Raw genomic sequence first — 21,507 nt, forward strand, 5'->3', positions numbered from 1 at the left:
TGTGGTCTGCTAGGGTCCCTCAGTGGCTGAACGACTTGCCTGGAGGGCTCGCAGCGGTGCCTCTGTGCCAGTGGTATCTGCGATATCTTAGCTGTTTTTGACTGTGCATGTGATATGATATGATGTGATATGGCATTTATATAATTTACATATATGTGCCGCCTCAGCTTAATGTGTTGATATGCAGCTAAACTTTGATTATTGAACAAGATCAATATATTCCCCACAGAAATGTGAAATCACTACACAGGTTGTGCTAGAGTGAATGCACAACCTCTGTGTACTACACTGAGCACATTATAGGATGAATTCCTCAGATTGGAAGGTCCTTGTCAATAACAGTCAAGCAGCAGACTAGACCCACAACAGTGCACTATACCATGACATGGCTTACTTATGCTTTTATAAAACAAGGCATTTGACTTCTTCCTTTCAGGCAGCAATGCGTTACCCCTTCAAGATGGGGTCTCAGGGCACATGCCCCTTCGTCCCTCCAATAAAGGCATCTCTGGTGCTCGGTGGTCTGCAGTAATATGAAGGCGGCATGCCACCCGGCCAACCATTAAACACTAAATCACGTGGTGCATTCGGAGAGTTCTGGAATTGAAAAAGAGGCAACCAGAAAAGCGGCAGGGATGGACATTTCTGAACATTCTGGGCCTGATTCAAAGGGTTTTCCGGCATCTCGGTGACTTATTGCTCCTGGACAAAATGTTAATGTATTTTCATGCACATTTTACAGCAAAGTGACGGACACTAAATAAAGTGACGTCTGTTGGACATGCATACGTTAATCAGCAAAATTAGGTCACGTACTATGTCCTGCAAAAGTCAGCTTTGCAAGTGGTTTGTCATCGGAGGGCCCACGAAGATGGCTCAAGGAAAAGGTTGGTGAACACCCTCCAAATTGTAACTTGAATGAGTATTCACTAGTCCTGCAAGTAACCTGCAAACATTCACAGATCAATAAGTGGTTCCGAATTTCACCAGGTTCAACCACAAACTGTGGTGGGATTCGGAAGCCAACCTAAAGTACAAAAGAAATAAAGAAAATACTACTGCACAACCCCCCCACACTACAAAGGTTATGTGGGTGTCGCTGTGGTGTGGGGGGCCTTAGGGCCAGAGGTGCCCCTGTTTCTGTGCCCTACAACCGAAAGGAGAATTCATTTTGTGCTCAGAGGAAGCCTAACATGAAAAACAAAAGCTTCCCCAAATTGGTATATAGGACTAATATTTGGTAGATATTTGACTGCTGGGGTGAGAATTGTGACACATGAAATCAGCACCCAGCCCAGTGTGCATTGTGCATTCAATTAAGTTGCATGCTTACATCACTATGACAGATATATTTGGTAAATATAAAAATCTATGTCCATTTTTATGTTCCCAAAATGCTCTTTGATTTTATGCAAAGCAGTCACAAACTATTTTTACCATTGATACCCCAAAACCTTTCTCATAGGAGATTTATTTATAGAATAAGGGAAATGTATTCAATTATTGTATTGTGTATATGCAGAGTGAGAAAATATTTCATTTGTAAAAAAGTGATTTATGTACAAATGAGCCAGATAAATGTATTTACAATATGCAGACTGGATGTGAACAAGACCACCCAAGATCACGCTGAGTGATACAAAATACATGCCTGCAATGTCCCATGATTTTATTATTTGTATTGTTATAATAATTATTATTATTACAAGGTATTTATTGAGCGTGGACCTATCTTCGAGAAGCAACATAGCGCTTTACAAGTCATAGGGAGAAGTAGTCTGTGAGGAAAACAGAACACAAGGGATCAATACAAAGGAGTAGGTAGTTAACTAAGGGGGCAGTGGAGGCACATAATTTGGCAGCAAGGGATTGTCAAGCAACCAAGGGGAGGAAACAGAGGGGAGCAGTTTGCCTAGTCTTAGGTTAGGTGGGAGTGGACGGTGTGTGGACATAAGTGTTAGAGACAAGTCATTCCTTGAGGAGGAGGGTCATTAGCGCATTCCTGAAATGTAGAAGTGAGGTGGTGATTTGGGTGTTGACAGGAAGGAGGTGCCAGAGTCTGGGGGCATAGACAGAGAGCGGCATAGACAGAGAAGACCTTTCTTCTAGTTGATTTCTTCCTGCACCAGCGGAGATCAAGGGGGTCATTCCGAGTTGGGCGGTAGCCATGGTGCTATTAGCACCATGGCTGCCTCCCAAACCGGGTCCGGGTCCGGGTCCGGGTCCGGGTCCGGGTCCGGGTCCGGTCTGACAGAATGGGGATTTACCGGGTCATTCCGACCCTGGAGGACACGGTAAGTCCCCATTCAACCAACCATTCCCCATTCCCATTTGAGCCCCCATAGGGCTCAATGGGAATGGGGAAGGCGTTAATAACGGTACCACAAATTGCGGTACCGTTATTAGCTCCAAGGTCCCTTAACGGGAACCACAGAGAACGTGTGGTCAGACCACCCGTTCCTGCTGGGACCCGCTAAGGGACCTCGGAATTGGGCAGTAAGGGTTTACCGGCACCGGCATCCTTACCGGTGCCCGTTAACCCTTACCGCCCAACTCAGAATGACCCCCCAAGTCTGCACATGAACACCCAGGTGATCTTTAAACTTTCGGGGGATCACAAATTAGACTCTGAGAGACTTAATGAAGTTTATTCGGCTATCCAATCCTGGATGATCATAAATGCACTTGCCCTTAATGATAGCAAGACTGAACTTCTTATTGTAGAAACCAGCCACAGGTTAAATAAACTTGATGCTTTGCATAAGAACCTCTCCATTGCTAACAGTCAGATTCAAAGGTGTCCATGTTGATGCATAGCTTAATACGAAAGATCATGTATCCCATACGTGATTAAACTCCTTAATCAAATCAGACCCTATATCTCTGTTGAGAATAGATCCCCCTTAGCATCGGCACTTATTAACTGGAGACTCGATTATTGTTATAGTCTCTTGGCAGGGAACTCAAAGTCAAATATTCAGTCGCTGCAGATGGTGCAGAATAGTGCTGTTCATGCCGTTTTCGGTTTGCGAAAACATGATCACATTTCTGAGGCTAGAAAAAGTTACCCTGGTTGCCTGTAGTGCGCAGGATTCCTCATAAGATTCTAACAATGGCTCATAAATGCTGGTCATCCACTGCCCCTCCTTATCTTATGAAACAATTGACTCCAGATAAACCTGCATGTGCCCTGCGAACAGGGGATTCGCACAAACTCAAACAGTCACGTTTCAAATTGTTTAAATTTGGTGGATGCGGTTTTCCAAGATGACCGCCGTCCCCTGAACCCGCACAATCCCCGCTCTCCGCCCAGGCAGCAAACAAAAGGAGAAAAAAAGCAGAACTACACCCACCAAAAGATCCATCGATCCCTGCAAAGAGGATCGGAACTGGGACGCAACACGCTCCCGAAGGAACGGATCCCAAGGGACTGGCTGGGAGGTGCCGGAGCCCTCACGCGAGCAGCCCGCTCCGAATCCACCACAGAGCCATGAAGGCTGAGCCCAGGAACGAGAGAGAGCCGGAAGACCGCGGCGGTGCCCAACCTCCCCGCGAAATAGACCGGCGGCCCCCGCGGGCCGGAGCGAGGGAGCGGCGAGGCACAAGGACCTGTGGCGCCGCCTCCATCCCGGACCCGCTGCGCGGCACCGCGGCGGCCCATCGCGTGATCCCGGAGACAGCTGCAGCACAGTCGCGGGGCGGCGGGGAGACCCGAACACCCCCCCCCCCCGCAGCCTCCAGAGATACCCGGAGCGCGGACACAACAGCGGGCCCGGCGGAGGTGACCCGGACCCAGCAGAGCAACAGAGCAGTAAGGTGCACCCGGCCCGACCACCCCTAGGCGCCGCACAGCCCGGGAGTGAAAGCTCCCTCCCGACCCATGCGGCGCGGCGTTGGAGGAGCCGCTGGATGAAGCGCTCCGAGCCGCCCACTACCTGCAACCCACCCCAACCCGCTCACGGGAACATGGATACTGCCGGGCTCCCAAAACCACTAACGGAGGCCCGGCAGCCCTCAGCCCCCTGAACTATCGTGATCCACGCCCGAGAGTCATAACTTAATGGATTTAATCTGGGGGAACATCTAACACCAGTGTGGGGCACATACCACGGACCAACGCAGCCCCTAAGGGGAGGAAAACCCAGACAACAGACCCAGGCCCCCGCAAGACACCACGAGCAGGTGCCATACCAGCCACCTGGAGGAACACCTAACATCAGCATGGGGCACATACCACGGACCAACGCAGCCCCCAAGGGGGGGGAAACCCAGACAGCAGACCCAGGCCCCCGCAAGACACCACGAGCAGGTGCCATGTCAGCCAACGAAGCCCCCGGGCTGGGTCAGGAGTTCCCCCACCTCACCCTAAATTTGAGCCGCAATACACGCTGCTGGCCAAGATACAGTGAAACCTGCCACGAGGGGCGGGGGGGGCGGTAAACACCCGAGGACCCACACGAACCAGGCCCCGCAGGACCTAAACGCAAAACGAGAACTGACCCTGGAGTTCTCTTCATCTCCTCCGGGCTCGTGCCGGGCCTGACCCGCCCTCCCGAGAAACAGATGCCAGGCGCTAGACAAAGGAATACCCCTGCAGGAGCCAGAACTACGGCGAAAACACGGGGTAAACAGCTGGAACAATACTGGGGGCACCTCCAAGACACAAACCAACACGAGGACATAGAGGAATCAAATACTGAACTGGGAACAGCCACAGCAGCCCACAGCACGATGGCACTAAGCAAGGAGGACCTACAAGATTGTTTGAGAAATATGGAAAACAGAATGATGCAGGCCCTCCAGACCCAGTTAGGCACGATCTGGGACGAACTGAAATCCTCCCTCCAGGAGGTAAAGAAAGACATGGTGGAACTGGGAGACAGAGTGGACACAGTGGAAAGAGGCCTCTCAGACACAACAGAAGAAGTGAAACAGAATAGCATCCTCCTAGAACAGATCGCCAGGGCCACACATAATCTAGAGCTGCAGGCGGAGGACCTCGAGAATCGCTCACGAAGGTCCAACATACGGGTCAAGGGCCTGGCCGAAACGATTGGAGACAAAGACCTCAAAGACACGTTCCAACTATGCTTCAGCAGCATGCTCAATGACATCCCACCAGAAAGCATAGCCATCGACAGAATACATAGAGTGGGACCCAAACGAAGCGACCCGGGAGCCAGGCCAAGAGATGTGATCATGGCAATGACTTCGTACTTAATTAAGGAGGACATTCTACGAGCAGCCCGAAAGAAGCAGACCATCACCATCAATGGTAACCAGATCCAACTCTTCCAGGACCTGGCTTTGTCTACCCTGCACAAAAGGAGACTGATGCAACCAGTCACGAGAGCCCTGAAAGCCCAGAACATCATATACAGATGGGCATACCCCTTTGGACTGCAATTCACATGGGATGGTAGACCACAGCGAATCTCCACAGGCGAAGAAGGGGTGGCGCTGCTGCAAATAGAAGAAAACGAACCCCAGGGAAACAGAAACCCGATACCCAAGGAAAGGGGGGGGACCCAGAGGAAGGGAATGGTCCCCCAACACTAGGCGACGGCAAGCAAAGGAACTTACACTAGAGGGCCCCACACTACGGAAAACCCCAAGGGAACGGGCCCAGCACACTGATGAACGAAACACATGAAGGACTAGAGAACCCGGGCCCGCAATGGAAGAGAGGCTGATGACAACAGAAGGATCACACTGAAAGGTAAAATAAGAGTAAAAGACCGAACAGGCCCGGGCGGAGAGAGAAGGGGGAGGGGGAACTTGGAATTCTTAACAAGCCCAGGAATACCGCGGCGATTGGGACGCTGGGGGTACCAAGGGACCCAACGCTCCTGGGGGAACCCGGAGAAGGCGCAAAGACTCCTTGGTCCCGCCATCATGAGGGCAGAAATAAGTTCACAGTTTTCGAGTTCACAATGTTTTCTTTTTGTTCTTGTTGGGAAATGTTGAGCTGGGAAGGGCTTCGAGATGGGGCCGCATCCACACACCGCTTAATCCACAAAACCAAAAGAGGGCACACAAAAGACGAAATAGACCCCACGCTTGACCCATGGCCGAACTAACGATAGTATCCCTGAACGTACAGGGCCTAAACTCGCCAGTGAAACGACGAAGCATACTAACACGCTTGTCGGGGCTTCAAGCTGCAATCGTTTTCCTCCAGGAAACACACCTGCTCGCCCCAGACGAGAAACGGATGGCCCACAAAACCTTTCCCAAACAATACTTCGCCTCCAGGGAGGGGGGGAGTAAAACCAGAGGAGTTGCAATTCTACTTAGCGCCAATTTACCGTTCAAGAAAACGTCCGTATATAGGGACACAGAGGGCAGATTTCTCCTACTCAAAGGGACCCTGCACAAACAGACATACACCCTGATAGCACTATATGGCCCAAATGATAGACCAGACACCTTCATAGGGGAAATCCTGAGAAACCTGAGTAGCCGATGCGAGGGACAAATCTTTGTGGGGGGAGATTTTAACTGCATAATGGACCCCACTCTGGACAAGACCCTTCCCCCCACAATGGCAGATGGTAGGAACAGACAAGCACTAGGCAAACTGTTCAGGGACCTAGAAGTAATAGAAACATGGAGGTTTTTTCATAGCACAGAAAGGGAATACACCCACTACTCGCCAGTACACAGGGGCTACTCGAGGATTGACATGATCCTGATCTCTCCCTCCCTCATCCCAGAAGTAGAAGAGGTGCAAATAGGGGTACAGTCCTTCACAGACCATGCCCCAGTTATCCTAAAAATGGCCCCCATGAAAGAGACACCCCGCCCCCACAGAACCTGGAAACTGAACGAAATCATACTCAGAGACATAGCCCTTAGAGCCCATATGGAAACAGCACTGGATAACGCTAACGGGGAAACAAACTGGGGGGTGATATGGGACGCAGGAAAAGCAGTCATGAGGGGGGAATTCATATCACAAACCACAGCATACACACGGGAAAGGAAGCTACTCAAACAGAAACTGGAACTAGAACTGAAGGAGGTGGAAACAGAACATAAGGCCAAACTAACACCCAAAACAGTGAGGAACCTACGGAAAGTGAGAGCCCAACTAGAAACCCACATGGCAGACCACACCGCACAATCCATTCTACGCACTAAACAATCCTATTACGCATACGGCGGAAAGGCCAATAAATTCCTAACAGCTAAACTCAACAAACAAAAAACACGAAACTATATAGTTAGCCTCAAGAATCCTGAAGGGGGGACAAGCACATCGGAAGAGGCAAAGCTAAATATCATGGAAGAGTTCCACCGAGAACTCCTTGGGAAGGAGGACCTGTCCCCGCAGTTCCAACTAGATTACATGGCCAAAATAACCCTCCCCCAGAGAACGGTAGAAGATAATCTAAATCTCCAGGCCCCCTTAACATCCGAAAAAATAAGCGAAGCCTTAACGCACCTCCCACATAATAAAAACGCCTGGCCCAGACGGATTCGGAATGGGTATTACAAAACCTTCAGGAACCAGTTACTGGGGCCGCTAACAAACCTTTTCAACTACATCAGGGAAACTGGGATAATCTCGCCAGATATGGGTAAATCAACCACAGTCCTCATCTTGAAGCCGGGAAAAGACTCCACAGACTGCACAAGTTATAGACCAATATCACTACTCAATAGCGATGCCAAGCTATATGCAAAGATCCTTGCAAACAGGCTAGCGAGGGTTCTACCCCAAATAATCCACGAAGACCAAGCGGGATTCATCATAGGGAGACACACACAGGACAACATTAGACGGGCGGTAGATATTATAGAAGTAGGGAACAAAACAAAACAAAAATTCTCCATAGTGGCCCTGGACGCACGCAAGGCGTTCGACAGCATAGACTGGGCATACCTGGAGCTAAACCTAAAAAAATACGGTTGTGACCCCATCTTTGCAAAGATGGTCCTTGCAAATTATAAACTCCCCTCCACCACATTTATAATCAATGGCAGATCCACCGCGAACATACAAATCCGTAGAGGCACACGGCAAGGATGCCCACCATCCCCCCTCATATTCGCAATGGCTATGGAGCCAGTGGCACAAACTATAAGACAGGACCGGGAAATAAAAGGGGTACTAGCAGGAGGGGTGGAACATAAAGTAGCCCTATACGCGGATGATATCCTACTGTTCCTACGCGACACCGCCAAGTCACTACCCAAGGCCCTGGGAAGACTCCAGGAATTTGCTAAAGCGTCAGGGTTCACCATTAACTTAACAAAATCTAAAGCCCTCAACATAACAGAAGAAGAAACAATACCCCAAAGAATGTCAGCCCAGCACCCACTGGCCTGGGAAACCAAGGCAATAGACTACTTAGGAGTCCAACTAACACGTGAATATAAACATCTATATGGGGAGAATATAGTCCCTCTGTACAAACAACTAAAGGAGTACTTCCTGAGATGGGACGCCCAAGAACTCTCATGGTTCGCGCGTATAACCGCACTCAAGATGACCCTCCTGCCTCGCCTCTTGTATGTGATTAGCTCACTCCCGATAGAGATCCCCCTCAAAACTTGTAGAAACTTACAGAAGGACATGGTGACCTTCGTATGGAACAGATAGAAGCCAAGAATACAGAATAAAATCCTGACTAGACCACCCCTATTGGGAGGGCTGGGACTCCCCGACATCGAAAGATACGCACTGGCATCCCGGATAGCCCCCATGCTGAAATGGATAGGAGACACCCCTCACAAAGGATGGGTGGGAATAGAACAGGGTGAAACTAATATCCCGATTGGGACCCTACACGCTCTACGGTCGGGGACCAGAGGAGCAGAGGGCCACCTACTGGAATCCACCCACTCCTCATTAAAAGCATGGGACATAGCACTCAGAAAACACCACATAGCCCCTGGGTTGGGGCCCTTCACACCGGTGGCACACAATCAAGACTTCATCCCGGGTAAACAGGATAGATTCTGGGCAAGCTGGGGGCCGACACACCCGACCTTCCTCAAAGATCTCTAACACGAAGGGTCCCCATTACTATTTGAAGAATGCAAACGGAAATTCGGCATAGGAGAAAGAGAGAGATTTAAGTATATACAAATCAGGCACTGGATCTCCCAGGGAGGGGTGAAGAAGGCGGCCACTAGGACTCCCATAGGTCTCAAGCTCACCCTGCAGGAAGGCCAGACCCATAAAGCAATAACAAGAATATATAAGCTCCTAGACAAGGTGAGAATGGAAGACCGAATATCCTACATGGATAACTGGGAGAGGGATCTGGGGACCCCTATCACAGAGGAGGAATGGGGCCAGATCTGGAAAAGGGTCCAGAAATCATCCAAATGCACCACAATCAAAGAGACATCATATAAACTATTCACAAGATGGTACCTAACTCCACACAGGTTAAACAAAATTAATCCAGCCTACCCTCCTAGCTGTTGGAGAAAATGCGGCAACCGAGGGGATCTTTACCACATGTGGTGGACCTGCCCCAAGGCTGAAATATATTGGAAAGAGATATTGGGACACATAAGAGAGATCACGGGGAACCTACTCCCACATGACCCAAAGGTAATACTCCTGGGGACCGCAGTCGAAGGCGTCTATGCAGAGACAGGCAACAACGCTACCCTGATTACTCAACTACTAAACGCGGCAAGAATAACCCTGGCCCAGGGATGGAAGAACCCCGAAGGCCCAATAGTCGCGTGTTGGTGGGTCAAGATATGGCACATTCTGGCGATGGAGAAAGTAGGGGCCCTAAAGGATAACAAATATCTGAACTTCAGGGCAGTGTGGGACTCATTCATAGACTATGTCACAGACAGGGAAGCTCACTTTCATAGACCCAACCTGCTGAGATCAATCTTGAACTAAGGCCCTTGACAAGGAGGAAACACGAGGGGGCCCATACCTCCAGTCAACACAGGCAGTCAAGGCCCGGACTGTAACAAAACTGCCTAACGGTGGACGGATGCGAAACCATCCCAGCTTTGTTGTTGTTGATTTTGTTTTTGTGTTTGTTTTTCATCTGGGGGGGGGGGGGAGGGGTGAAAGGGGAAATATACCGAAGATCGAAGGAAGAGGGAGCAGGGGAGTTATAAATGTTAAAACTCATGGACGTACTACAAATTTGAAAACGGACTGGGGGGGGGGAAGAGGGATAAGAACAATACTGAGGTTTAAGTATACTGTTCCCTACCTGAATGTTTGTAAGTAAGAATCCATGAGAAGAAAATAAAGTTGGTAAAAAAAAAAAAAAATGGTGGATGCAACTTTTCAGTGCAGGCATCCAGGGAATGGAATGCCCTTCCAAACAAAATACTTTCTATCTCTTCCCTGCTTTGCTTTAAAAAAAGCAGTCAAAACACACTTTTTTGGCTAGTCCTCCTGACTATGCATCACTCTCCTGCTCCTGTACTTTTGTATCTCGCTATCTGTGCTTTATTTGTGTGTGCCTTGAGGCCTATGGGCATTTGGCGCGTTAGAAGAATTGAATAAATAAATAAAATAAATGTCCTTGCCTCTGATTTATTGTGAGAGTAATGTTTGTGTGTGTTGCAGGGAAATGCGTGGGTGATGTGTGTGTGTGTGCACAATGAGTCCATGTGTTTGGTGGTAGAGGGCTGCATCATGGATGTTTTTGATAGTGACAATGCAGGCCTATAGTGTCGGTCATGCACTTTGCTATTTTGAGAATTTTTAAATTGATTGTGGCTGCAGCTTCGTCAACGTGATTTATGTATGGCGACAATCCTAGCATAGATTGTGGCTGCAGCATCATGGAATGATTTACATTGACCATACAAACATAGATTTACACTAGGAATGCTGGCATTTATTATATACCCAGTGCAAAGTATTGTCATCTGTCAAAGTGTGTAGAAGCCCTGGCTTTTTTATATTCATTCATACAGTGATGCAGGTAATTCCATCTCGGAAAGGGAAATCTACTGATCAGATTCCTCTTTCATAGGTGCTGAAAGCATAGTGTACACCTGTGCCCTGATGAATCAGTAGCCTGATCTGTTGCATCTGCTCTCCAGTGGCGGCACAGAGCAGGTTCAGAGGTCACATGTGGCCATCTGACAGCTCCAGTTACAGCCAAGTCTCTGCAGTGCAGGGGAGGCTTTTAAGACATGCACCCCTTATACCAAAACCTTATGAGTTACTATTCTGGTGGGAGATACATCTTTAAATATAAGCCAGACCTGAGTTATGGAATGGTGGATGGGAACTCTCATAATTATTCTACTGCTAAAAGGACTGTAACCTTGGGGATTGCCTCTGTTTGTTCCTTTGTGAGGGGAGGTAACACCCTGCACAGAGAGACAAACACTCCAGAGGAAGCTGTCTTGGGAACAGGAATCCACGGGCAATCTCATTCAAACAAGGCTTGACCTCACACCAGTGTGCTACATATCTAGACTGAGGGAGTGCTTTACTGCTGCAGAAAGGTTCCATCATCTTGTTTCTCTCTACCTTTCTATCCTGCCCCCACCCCCACTTCCTGGAGAACAAAGTTCTTTGGGTGTGATGTCACAAGGCAAAGTCCACTTGTTCCAAGTGCAGGGATTGGACCCCGATAGCAGGCTGGCTTTAGTCAAATCATCTGGAGCCCTTTGAATTTAAAAGATGGGGTCTCCCACCACTTCTCAAATTTACTTTGGAACACAAACCTAAGAAAAATTATGTTTGGGAGAGTTGACTTTCCAGAGCCCTCCTCCAGTGAGGTGAGAACTGAGTGTCCAAGGCAGAGGAAAGCTCTGTTCTCTACCACTGCCCAGGGCAAATTGGGGGTGAACCTGCCACTGGAATAAGACCTACTTCTCTTCTAGTCACACTGCTGCCCAAAACCTCATCCTGGTGAAGGACCGCTGACAGTGTACATCCACCTCCCTTGCCGGGAGCACAAAGACAAGTACTGAACTTGTCCCTGAGACCACAGAGTTTGACTCAGACACCCTGAGAATTAAGACAGCCCAGCGCTCTGTGTTTCCTTGCATCAAACAGGTCATTTTATCAGCGAATTGGGTTCATCACATCTCGAACCATTAGGACTCTCTGAAGCTGCCTTTTGCACTCGCTAAGCTCTTTGCTGTTGAACTGCACATTTGCACCTGTTCGCCGTCACACCGCTGTCACACCGCGCTAGTTCAGTGCACCATTGTCTCGGCTCAAACTACAAACTCTTTGTTGCATCTGCTGCCTTCCAACCACGACTCACCTCACCAGTATCTTCGCTGACAATTGTCATCGTCAGTCAAACCGACTCTGGTGGGTCCTTCATTGAGTATCAAATTAGTCCATCTTTCAATGAGCATAGCCAAAGCCACCCAGATCTAAGGGACAACGTGTGATTCAAATGCATATCTTCCCTGCTCAACCCACATAATTTCCAGCACAACCTTCAACTAAGGAGGTCCTTAAAAAGCTTGGACCTCTATAAGGCACATTCTTTTGTTGGTAAGACAGCACCCGTGATCTGCATCTGATCAGGTTGCAGGTAAGAAAGCAAATCCAACTGAGAATGCCAATGTACTTTCGGTGATAGTTTTACACATGGCTTTTCGATATTTGAGTAGAGGCAATATATAATTGCAGATTGCTGTTGCATAGGCTACAAAAATTAGCTACCCCAGCAAGTGCTACATTTATGCATATATTTATTTATGGATTAACTGTATATAGTGTCTTGCAGTGCATACATCCCTACCCATCACAGCTCCTTTGCTACACCTCCACTCTACGTGTAACCCCCTGGGTACATCCCTTATTTTATTTTATTTCATATTTATTGTTATAGTTGTCTTTAGTTCAAAGAACGTCTACCACTGTTACAAATTACGGTTGCATAAAATAGCACATAACAAATAAATAGGACTTCAAAACAAAACAAATACAATACAATATAATTCATCCTAGCTTAAATTGTTGTTAGACTACATAATACAAACACAGACGAACAACTACAATTTAAATCACAGTCCCAACAACATTGTCTTATTTGACTTGCTGCCTCTCTAAACAGTCATATCAAGCAGTCAATCAGCGCCAATCTATGTCAATATACACTTAAGGAAACAGTTAAATCTCCAGATTCGTTGTGGGCCACTATAATATCATTCTAATAACAAACATTTCATTGCAGTAGTTCAAAGGCTGCTACGACTTTGAGCCAAACTCTGTAAAGTGCAATATGCATAGACTCAGAGGGAGTGTTCAGGCAGTAATGCCAAAAGTGTTCTGTTTGAATGGTGGTATAATTATGTACATAACGCCCATAAGTGGACATATATAGGTTTGATACATTCGGGCATCTAGTCTGCAGATACCTTACTGTTTCAAGGTTATCCGTTATCTTACATATGCGACAGTAACTTTGGATTTTGGATAGTTTCCATTGTGCCCCATGAGGTGCCCTAACTGGCAATTGATTAGTTCTCATTAATAGACAGAATTTCCGTACCATTGGATCAGGGCAACGTATCAAGTAAGATTGTGGCCCAAAAAAATTTTGTACCATTCCTTCAATGTGCCCATAATTGGATCTGTGTGATTTTTCCATTGCAGAAAAGTCAGCGACAGAAAAGTTTGCATGAGAAATGTGCGAACTACAAAAGGTTTGCAAATTTCCCATGCGAACACGCATTCAAAACCCCTACATAACCACACCCCTGCCCACACCCCCAACATACCCACAACACACCCCCAACATAAAAACCCTACTTACCTTTTTTACACGCTGAGTCCCTGTGGCACCAGTTTCCTTTCACTTCCGTGATCGGGAACCGGCACCGCAGGGTCTTTTTCTTTTTCTTTTTTTTTGGGAGCTGCAGGGGTGTGCCCCGCAACACCCGCTCACTATACCACACAGTATAGTGAGTGGGTGTTGTGGGGGACACCCCTGCAGCCCCTGTTTTTTTATTTAAAAAATGTGGGTGTGCTGCGGGGGTGTCCCCGGCAACACCCAACTCACTATAGGGGATACCCCCGCAAACTCTGTTTTTTTTTCTTTTTCGGGTGTGCTGCTGGGGTGTCCCCCGCAACACCCCACTCACTATACCACACAGTATAGTGAGCGGGGTATTGCGGGGGACACCCCCGCAGACCCCGCAGTCTCTTTTCTTTTTTATACTTACCTACAGTGCTACCACCAAAGGTTCGAACGTTTGGTGTTCGAACCTTTGGTGGTAGCATTTTTTGGACTTTTTGTACGGTCTGACCTTTTTTTTTCCGGTCCGATCGTACAATTCCCCTATAATTATGGAGTTCGCTCATACGCTTGAAGTTATTTTCCCAATCTTTTCTCCTCAGCTTTTTTATCAAAGCAAATGTAACAGATTTATACTGGCTACAAGCTCGATCCATTGACCAGTCTAAGTATGTATATAGTTCTCAACAGGCAGTGTCATAAATATTTAAACAGTCAAACTTCTTCAATTTGATTACATTAGCTCCTATTGTTCGAAGCATATGGCTTTTCGGGTGACAGATAGCTTTCAAGGGCAAGAGACCTCTCTGTTGCAAAACAAAAGATTTTAAAGATAATAGCCCAAATTCAACTGTTGGATTGGACAAGAGGGAGATAGTCCCAGAATGTTTCGACATGAGGAATCCCTCAATTTTATGTAGCCAGGATAGCTTTTCAATTGATAGGGCCTCTAACCCGTACGCAATCACCGGTACCAGCCATTGCCTATAGAGCAACATAATCCCCCTGAGGGAGTACCCAGCATAGCTTGATACAACATTCTGCACAAGAATCATTATTTGCTTAGCTCATCGAATTTTATTTTCCAGAAGCGGGTTATAAACAAATTTACTGTTAATAGCCACATCTAGATATTTGTAGCTTTCCGTATACTCGATATTCCCCCAGGTTACATCCATTTTGCGTTTGTTGATTTATTTTGCCTAGAACAACATTATTTGCGTCTTTTTTAGATTAATGCTAAGAGAGTATTCACTAGCTAAGCATCCAAGCTCTTCTAGTGTAGTTTTCATGCCATTAAAGGTGTGATCTACAATGACAAGGTCATCAGCATAAAGCAGTGCAGTGACCTTTATGTGCTCAAATTTAACTGGACAAATTTGCCTTATCTTCTAGTCATTTTATCAATCTGGCTAAAAAGAGATTAAACAAATGTGCTGCTTATAGGCAGCCTTGTTTTTACACCTTTGTTGATCTCAATCAACATGGACAGGTGTCCTTCATTATCCAAGCGTACTTGGGCGCTATTGTTGGAATGAAGCATTATCAAAATTTCTAGTAGCCATTTTGGGCAATTCATTTTAGATAATAATTCCCATAGACTCAGGCGGTTAACGCAATCAAATACAGAAATGAAGTCTATGAACGTGGCATAGACAGATGTATTATTTCTACTCTTAGCTGTTGTTATAATAGCATCTAATAGGCGAATATTATGCGTTGTACCGATCCCTGCTCTAAAGCCAGATTGAAATGGGTGAAGGAGATGATTGGCTTTGGTCCAGCACTGTAGATGGTCTAGTACTATAACAGTGAAAGGAAGAAAGTAACCAGTAATTTTCTGGCGCATCTCTAGAACCAACTTTATATACTGGTATTAGAATAGAGGTCTTCCAAGAAGCTGGTATATGTTGTTCAACACTAACTTCTTGCCTATTGTGTAGATAATTTCAGCCCATATATAAGGGTCATGTTTTATGACCATGGACGCAAGACCATTAGGGCCAGGGGCTCTAGAATTTTTAAGTTTACTGATTATTTCAAATATACTTTTCTTGGAAAATGTTAATGGCCACATGGTCACGATGTTTCCTGTTCTGAATTCAGGACAATCTGCATACATCATCTTAGAGATATATGATGACCATTTTTCTTCCCCGATCGAATTCAAAGGTTGGAGGGTAGAGTTAGTTCGGACTTTGTTCAACATTTTCCAAACAGAGCTGGTATCATTTTTTTTGCAATACTCCCATCAACAATTGCCACTTAGTATTTATCTTTTCAACTTTTATTCATTTACACCAACTACGATAGATATCCAATTTTTTCTTATTTCTATAATACTCATTCAAAGAAAGATTCTGCCTTTTTATTTTAAGAAGATCCTTCCGATGATGGCGTTTTACCGCCAACAGCCCTCCATTGTAGGACCTATCTAATCTCTTCCCAGTGTCAATGGCAGGGGTACCATAGACAGTAGCAACTTCAATGGTGGTTATTTTGATGAACTTTTCAATTTCATCGCTATTCATGACATTGATATTGATATCAGTATTTAGCGTATCATTTCGAGTAGACATTTTCTTGATTCTTTGTACATTCCATTTTAGTTTAGAGCCACTGTTATTAGTGATGAAGTTCTTGGGGCCCCTCTCATTCGCACTGGGGAGGGCTATGTTCAACTTGGCACAAATCAGGGAATGATCACTATATGGAGCACTTCAAAATCACAGATGTAGTTAAGGACACATGCGTAACCCCATATGTAGTCTAGGGTAGCCGATTTACTGCCACTAAACCGGGTGCATTTCCCATGGGTATCGCTTTTTGTTCTCCCATTCAGCGACCATAATTCCCATTCTGCCATAAAAGACTTCCATTTCACCACCCTTTACATTACTTTTTGGCTTATCCAATACATTTGTTACTGCTAAATTGTCAGAACATTCAGGCATCAACGTAATCCCACATTGGGCGTTATAGTCGCCCCCAAAGATTATCATGTTGTTACCTGCAGTAAGGAGCCAATCTGTGATAATCGCATCAATCATGTCAAATATCATGTTCGTACATTCTCCACTTAAGGGATCATATATATTGACTATCATTATATTGGGGGACGCAGGGCCATTTTTGGCCTTTACCTCAATAACTAACACATTTTTGTTAGGTTGAAAAGGCTCAATTTCACTGGCGTACAAGTCATGCTTGACCCCAATTAGTAGACCACCATACGGTCTACCTTTGGCACCTTTTTTTGCATTATGTTGGAATAATCTTTGGGTATCAACATGAAAGTCTTTTATCAGCCACGTTTTCTGTAACATGAATATAGAATTAACAATATCATCATCAATAGAAGTGCCTAGTTTCATAACGTGGGCGTGGCCACGTGTATTCCACGAGGCAATATTACACACTCATGGCTGTGGCATTTGCATTTGATTCACTAAGTTCTTTAACCATCACCAACCAAACTTGATTTTCAGTCACAATGTCAAGATCTACAGTAGACTTTGCATTAACTTTGGACATGCAGCGATGTTCGCATTGTGTTTGTTGGCTAGGAATAGGAATCTCTTTGCCAAGTTCATATCCAAGAAAATCTAGAGTCTTCTTGGGAGCCTATTAAAGTAGCTGTCGCAGGAAGGACACAGTGTACCAATGGTATTGCCCCAAAATCTCTTTTCATTATTTGGTAGAATTCAAAGTCGCAGGATTTAAGTATTCTCAGTGCTGGTATTTTAGTGAACAAGGCAACCAATACAGATCTATTTATTGGTTTCTTAGTTCTCTTGTCAGTTTTTTCACTTAAAGTAACAACTCTGTTATTTAGTATACACTCAGGTGCTTTAATCGGTTTTTCCTCGATTTGGTGGGTCTGCTTGTGTTCTTTGCAACCAACGGCAGGTTACTAGAACTGATTACACAGTTGATCAACACACTCTCAGATTGACTATGTTGCTCATGATTAATCACAGGAACTTCCGTGTCGCTTTGCCTGCTATCCTGCAATAGCCAACTAGTTAACGTGCCTGTTTTGAGTTATTGTCTTTTCCTTCTGCGGTTGGCACGTTTACCTAATCGTCTAGATTTACCTTTAGGATCATTTTGTGAGGTGGCTGTAGAGTTGAAAGGATGCCCAGAGTCAAGCACGACATCTTCAATGCAAATCATTGTTGATATCTTTTCTTTTGGTTGCTTTCGTTTATTTGCCTGCTTTCTGGCTTGTTTGTGAGTGGGATAGGTCAAAGGGGAGCCTAATGTATTATCTGGGTTGCCACAAAGGTCGCGATTCTGTGCCAAAATATTCCCAATTGCGCATTCCTTTGTTTTATTCGTTAAGTTCACACCCATTTCTTTGCCAACGCTTAGCATATCACTATGGTGTTGATAAAGGGTTTCTAATATTTCGCTATGCTTTTGAGACTGAGTGTAAATCCTATCACATAGCTTTATCAATATCTTTAGAGGAAAGTGAAGCAAACTATTCGAGGGGGGGCATATTATTTGATATCGGAATACCAGTGTTGTGCTTAGATTAATTTTGCCGCATACCAATTACATTTTTCATACTTCTATTATTTCCATCATTTTCTTGCGGGACATTCGCAGAATGCAGGATAATTGGCATAGACATTGGAAATAAAGAGGGGGTACTAGATAGTCTAGGCGAGACACTACGATGATTACTTTCAACAGCCTGCTTCACAGGGTCAGGGCAATCGTTGACATGTTCGTTGCAATTGTCCTCGACTTCAGCAGCAGCCCTTTTTGAGCCTAACAAGTGATAACAGAGGTCTAGCAAAGAGTTATCATCTATTGCCCCAAAAGATAAACTTATACTAGCACTACCATTACTAGCATGGACTTGCGCAATGGCAGCGGGAATTTCTTTGTTCAACTCCTCACACGACTCAGCATTTCCAGGTTTAAAGAAGTCGGTAATTTGACCTGGGATTTTCCCAATCTGAGTCCTTGATTTATTTTGAGCAGTATTTACAGAAGAAATGTTATTTTTGTTGCTTTTCTCGGTGTGCACGGCAGCTCGTTCTTCGCGTTGATAGCCCGCACTTTTGCCGAAAGGCTTAGATTTACGTAAGTTGTAGTGTTTACTTTTGCTCAATGCCTTCCCTGGCATGGTTGAAACACAGTACTTTAATAACTTACCAGACACTGACCCTCACGGTGCTGGATAAGATGCGGGTGAAGTCACACTTCGCTGGCGGTTCCCACCAGAAGACAATGGTGTTATTTAATGACAGATAAAGTGGGTGACACTGAGGGATTTTACCTCCCTCCACTAAACACCGCCAAACACACTCTGCAACACACTCCGCTACACGCTCCGCATGTGCGGCTATGTTGTTATAGAGTTCTCAATAGCGGGCCAGAGCAGCAGAATAGAGCGGGGTGTAGAAAGCCTGCTTTCCAGCGTAGTATGAAGACACGATCTGCAGGGAGTTGATGCACCGCCAAACACACTCTGATACACACTCCGCTACCGGTGCATCCCTTATGTAAGGCACTGAGTCGCTTCACAGCTAGGATCCCACCTTACTCTCTCAGCTGATGATGCTGCTTCAATCATCTATGCGTGGCTCGCTCTACCCTGCCTCGCTGTTTTCTCCCACTCACAAACCCCCCCACCCTTGGCTTATGCCTCAGCTCCATTCTCTGTGGCACACTCTGCGTTGCGCTGAGCGTCGCTTGCATAAGTCCGACTCTGACTCTTCTACTCTGTCTGCCCTGCATTCTTCATTTGACACTGTCGTCCTTTACGCCAAGCAATCCTACAATTCTGACCTTCTCAAACCCTATTCTTCCCACCTGTCACCTTTTTCAAACATTAACTCACATTCCTTCTCCACCAGCTCATGATCACACTTGCTTCGTCTCTTTCAGCCACTGACCTGGCCTCTTAGTTCTCCTCTAAGGTCTCTCTTCTGCCCTCTGCTATCACTCCTTCATCCCCTACATCTGTTTCTCCTCCCTCCTGTCCCTCAGCTCCTATGTCCTCATATCATCCTATCTCTAAGGCTGGCACTGCCCTCTCTCTTTCTAGAGCTCACCTTACTTATGTCCCTTCTAACCCTATTCCTTCTTCTCTCATCCCCAAAAGCTATCCTTCTCTATTGCCTTATCGTATTGCCTTGTTGAATCTATCACTTCTAACTTCATCCTTTCTGTGAGGGTTCAGAAATGTGAGACCGACGTTTAGGTAGAGTTTTCTCACAAGTCGCCATTTTACTAAATGATAAGGGGTGAGATGGTCACGTATGTTTCTCTAGCCTAACAAGTATTTCCCTACTTAACAAACTAAGGCTAAAGGAAAATAACTTAAAGTCCAAATGTATATGTCCCTCACACTAATACATACAACATCATCATACAGGAATTATTTGCAGATTTAAAATTCGCAAAACAACATATTAATTCCAGCACAAAGGTTATAAACAGGAATCCTGGTGACCAGGGTTGTATCCTGTTCCTCTGGATCAATTCAGGATGTTTCAAACCGAAGTTCAATTTCAGCAAAGTTCTTTTTACTAGCCAAGTTCCAATCCAGGATGAATGCACAGTTCCTTTCATCTAATATGTCCTTTACTTGGCAAAGTGACTATCTCAGTTCCAAAAGGATTTCTCACTCGTTAAAACAATTGTTAAAGCTTTCAGAACCTTCTGCTTCGCAAACAAAAAGACTCTCTCATCAAGTCAAAAGTAATTGTAAGTCCATAATATTCTTATCTGTTTTACCATCAAAATCCTTGACTTTACAATAAACCATCAAGATGTATGATCATCAGGGAAATTACTCAGAGGGTCTCCCATCCCTCCTGACCTGAGTCTCCTGTCATGTGATCCTCCTGCATAGTACCACCCCCAAAGTCAGGGTCAGGTAGCGACAGCCTTTCCCTGGCCACATGAGAGGAGGTCAAGGTCAGGGTTTTTGGGATGGTCACTTCTGATTCATCACATTTCCATCCTAGTTTAAGCATGCCGTTATTCTCCGGATCCTCACAAAACCCTCTCTTGACCCCTCTGTTCCTGCTAATTTCCACCCTATATCACTTCTCCCCTATCTCCTTAAACTCATCAAACCCCTAATTTACTCCCAACTTCTTTTATTACTGCAAACTCTATCCTTCCCCACTTTCACTCTTGTGTCCACCCCTGTCATTCCACTGAGACTGCTCTGCTCTACGTTTGTAACTCACTCCTCTATGCACGCTATGCATGTCACTCTTACCTTCTGATTCTTCCCGACTTGTCAGCCTCCTTTGACACTGTAGATCATTCCCTTCTTCTTTCATCTCTGACCTCTCTTGGGTTTTCTGGGACTGTCCTGTGCTGGCTTCAGTCCTACCACTCCGATCATACTGATTCTGTCTCCTGGGCTGGCAAATCTTCTCCCCCACCCCCTCTCCATCATGATGTCCCTCAAGGCTCTGTCCTGGGCTCGCTCCTGTTCTTTCTTTACATCTGTCCCGTCGTCTCTCTAGTCTCATCCTTTGATTTGTGTCACCATCTCTACACCCAGCTTTTTCTATCCTTTTCTGCATTCTCTTCCTCTATTCATGCTACCATGTCTTCCTGTCTTCTGGCTATCCCGTCTTGGATGTCTGACCATTACCTCTTTCTTAATTCCTCCAAGACCAAGGTCCTCTTCTTTCTTGACACAATTATCCCTCCTCCTTTGCCTGCTGCTTCAATCTCCTTTCCTCTGTCTTTGCTTTCCATATCCCCCTCTTCCTGGAATTTAGGTGTCTACCTTGATTCTTCCCTCTCTTTC

The sequence above is a fragment of the Ambystoma mexicanum genome, chromosome 1q (assembly GCF_040938575.1).
Source record: "Ambystoma mexicanum isolate Mex_15411 chromosome 1q, UKY_AmexF1_1, whole genome shotgun sequence".
NCBI lineage: Eukaryota > Metazoa > Chordata > Amphibia > Caudata > Ambystomatidae > Ambystoma > Ambystoma mexicanum.